This window comes from Mercenaria mercenaria, chromosome 1, assembly GCF_021730395.1.
Source record: "Mercenaria mercenaria strain notata chromosome 1, MADL_Memer_1, whole genome shotgun sequence".
Classification (NCBI taxonomy): domain Eukaryota; kingdom Metazoa; phylum Mollusca; class Bivalvia; order Venerida; family Veneridae; genus Mercenaria; species Mercenaria mercenaria.
In genome coordinates, this window is record NC_069361.1 from 120,372,695 (window position 1) to 120,376,884 (window position 4,190).

Here is a 4,190-nt window from a genome sequence, read left to right on the forward strand (position 1 = left end):
CATGATCCAGATTCAAACTTGACCTAGAAATCATCAAGACAAACATTCTGGCCAAGTTTCATAAAGACAGAGTCACAACTGTGACCTCTTTAGTGTTTACAAGCTTTCCTTTGATTCGACCGAGTGACCTTGTTTTTGACTCAACATGACCCAGATTAAAACTTAAGTACAATTTGGCATATTTGTGTGTTTTTTGGACCTTGTGTCATTATGATGTGGAACAACTGCAGTGTATTTTAAGTTTTAATCAATTAATAATTACTAGAATAAAAAGTGCACTGAAAATTTAACCTGAAATTTTTAGTACAAAAGGGGAATAATTCATGAAATATTGATGCCAGAGTTTTGCTCCTTGTGTCATATGATGTGGTTTTAAGTTTGAAGCAAATCCACCTTGTACTAACAGGTGTAGACATGGATGCTGATGCCGGGGCAAGTAGGACAGCTCTCCATATACTTTATATAGTCAAGCTAAAAAAGCTTCAAATGAATTCAGTTTAGCAAGTACATGTACTTACTTGACTTGTATGTAGAAACTCAGTAGATAACAGGGCAGCATTAACAAGGTGTCTTGGGCCATTGCTCACTCAGAACTGTCTACAGTAGGATGTCTGGTACAGATGTCAACTCAAATAATACCTGAAAAAATTAAACATATATACATGTTTTTTCATCAAATAAGGTAAAGAACCACCCTCAACTACTTCAACTGACTGACCAAAATTGTTCCAACCCTCATTTTATTTTCTCTAGATGAATACAAATATCCTATTATCTTCTTTCAGTCATAATCACTGTGTTACTTTAGTGCTATTTCTGAAAGAAGTTTAGTAGAATGTAAGAACTGTTTTATAATTTTTACATGTAAGTACAAATTGCTCTGTCTGCAATTCTAGTATAAACACTGTATTGTGAAAAAAATATGAAGAAAAAAACCGATAATCTACCCATATCTAAACTTTGGTATGGGCAAAACAAAAATTTCAACCTACAGTGATATAGAATATGTATATGCTACTCTGTTAGTTTCTACAGGATGCCATAATGATTGGCTGTAAAAACTAATAGTGTTTATGGGGATGGGTTCTTCTTATTCCTTTGTGAAGGTCAACAAGCAATTTACCAATTGTAGTTTTACTATTTTAATATTAGTATCTCCATAGTATTTAGTATAACACATCCTGAAAATACATAATATGAACGATACTTACTATAAATACTTACAATCATGCAAGACACAAAGTTGTTACACAAAATACCATACAGTTCATATTAAACATATCTCTAAATCAAATAATAACATTTCAGGCTCAAACATATACATGTGTGTGTAGTGGCATATTACGGCTAAAATACATATACTTCAGGAAGTGTGTAAACTAAAATGTACATTGCTATGCAATTAATTACAGGTTACAAAAACAAATTATACATACCAGGTTGTGGACCTAAATCCACCATATGTCACAGCAATATCTCAGCACAGCATAACACACACACACACTGTGATCTAGTTAGAGGTCTGTAAATGATTAAATGGTTTATAGTGCAAATATAGAATGAGACAGTGATATAAGAAAGACTGCCATTTATGAAACAAAATATTAACAAACTATCTAAATAGAATGAGCCAATAGCATAAAAGATAAAATCATTACTAAGCACTTTATGAGACCATTGAATTGATAATTACAAACTGTAATGAGTGAAATAAAAGCCTGTATTTAATCCAATATAAATTCAACTGTTTTAAAATAAAAAGCTCAATACATGTATTCAGGGACATAAATTAGCATGGGCCCAGTAGCCCATGGCTTGTAGATTTTGGGCTGGGCCCATAAATTGTTGGAGAAAATGCCCATATACCTAATGTTAAACATTTATTTTGGACAGTCTTGGTCCCTAAATAAAAATAGCTAGTTTATATCCCTAGTATTCAGTTACATGACTATACTGACAATGACCAGGTATCTTATGAAAGCCTAATCCAATGAAATTAAAGCATTTCAGAGGGAAAATTTTGACCTAGGGTCAATGCACATGAATGCACACAAAGCACAATAAAACTAACAAAGGGAGATAACTCTGATTTTAAAATATTACTATCCAAACCCTTAAAATCAGGGCTGTCACATATACATCCATGTTGGGTATTTAACTATTCTAAAGCTGAAAATAATATTATCATCATATGGGAAGTTGTTTATGAGAAACCAGCTTGCATGCATTAATCTTTTAATAATAAAAATTTCTAAATTAAGAGGGGCACAATTTTGACAAGACTGAAGCTAGAGTTATACAACTTGCCCTGTGAGGTTATCTTATGACAGCAAAGTAATTTATGAAGGCCTAGTAGTTTTTGAGACACGGGCAAAACTGTTACCAAAATCTCTAAATTAACAAGAGCTGTCTCCATAGGATGACACATGCCCCCGATGGCACTTTGAATGAATAGTTATGGCCGATGTTAGAGTTTAGGACCTTCGACCTACGGACCTGGGTCTTGCGCGCGGCACGTCGTCTTACTGTGGTACACATTCATGCCCAATAATTTTAAAATCCATGCATGAATGACAAAGATATGGACCGGACACGCCCATCAATGCACTATCATGAAATATGACCTTTAACGTCTAAGTGTGACCTTGACCTTTGAGCTACGGACCTGGGTCTTGCGCGTTACACGTCGTCTTACTGTGGTACACATTCATGCCAAGTTATTTGAAAATCCATCCATCGATGACAAAGATATGGACCGGACACGAATGCACTATCATGAAAAATGACATTTAACGTCTAAGTGTGACCTTGACCTTTGAGCTACGGACCTGGCTCTTACTGTGGTACACATTCATGCCAAGTTATTTGAAAATCCATCCATCGATGACAAAGATATGGACCGGACCTTTCCACACGAAAATTGCGGACAGACTGACAGACCGACAGACGGTTCAAAAACTATATGCCTCCCTTCGGGGGCATAAAAAGAGGCACAATTCTGACAAAATAAAAGCTACAGAGCTCTATGTGACCTGTCTGTGAGATCAACTAATGATGAAGAAGACATGTGTGACTGACCTTTTAAAGCATTTCATAAAGTAATGCTTTAGAAACCTGCTGACATGTAAAACTCCAGTGGCACATTATTAAACATGATTGATTAATTTTTAAATTGTAGAAATTTCAGCTAAAATCTAATTTAGTTCATCAAGCTATATAAGCATATTTTCAGTTCATTGTGGTGTGTAATGTTACTGCTTTCTTGTTAACATCAAAACATAAGGAACTTAAAGGTAGCAAACTTATGTTTTAAGTATGACGTTCAAGCTTTTGATGTTGGCAGAAGACCCCAGGTATTGTTTCAGGCAAGAGCAGGCACTTGTTTTAACAACCAACACTATGTAAACTAGCTGGATTATAACTTTCCTGCATGAAAGAATGCTATACCCCTAGAGTGAGTTTCAAATGCACAGCAACAAAGGGCAACTGATACCGCATCAGTTGCAAAAAGTCAAAATATTTTCAAGCAAATAAAAGGTGTACTCTATATGGACAAACAGTACTCTGTGCTATCTGGTATGACATATTATTTGATGAATTCTGAGAAGTAAAAGTGAATATGTATAGCATGTATAAGTCTTAAACATGCTCAAAAGGTCTTAGGAAAGACAAAAATAACTTACTTTGTTTCACAATTTAAAACTCTGTACTTGCAGACCTCTAAAAGCCTGTGTTGACTGCAGGTTTCATACCTGAAAAAGTAAAGCTAATGTTCAAACTTATCCTGGTTTATTAAAGCTAGTTATGACAAAATGTAATATCAGTAATATGGTCTGTCAACTGTTTTTTCAGAAACAAACAATAAAATCTGCTTTAATATAAAGAATTATTAAATTATTTATAATGTGCAATACATTTATTACTATCACTCTAAGATAAGAAGGAATATATATATTTGCTACTATAATTCAGACAAAGACATATATCTTTAGAATGAAGGAATTGTATGATTACTTCATTTTGAACATTTTATAAACTTTAATTGACATTTTCCCTGGTTCTATATATATGAATTCAAGAGGAAGGAAAACAAGAGCTGTCAGTGGACAGCGCGCTCGACTATTCTCAGTGCTTGATAGTATAATATAAGCTATGATTAAAACTATAACATTACAATAAGCATATTCTAA

At 34.0% G+C, this 4,190-nt stretch overlaps 1 long non-coding RNA gene across 1 annotated transcript; it reads right to left on the reverse strand.

Annotated features, from left to right (window-relative positions):
• Positions 1-512: 512 nt before the first annotated feature.
• Positions 513-3,938, reverse strand: LOC123525264 (uncharacterized). The gene is made up of 3 exons (XR_008370026.1): positions 3,684-3,938; positions 1,437-1,522; positions 513-639 (listed from the first exon to the last, which is right to left on the reverse strand). It is a non-coding gene; the product is annotated as an uncharacterized LOC123525264 (long non-coding RNA).
• Between the last annotated feature and the right edge of the window lie 252 nt (positions 3,939-4,190).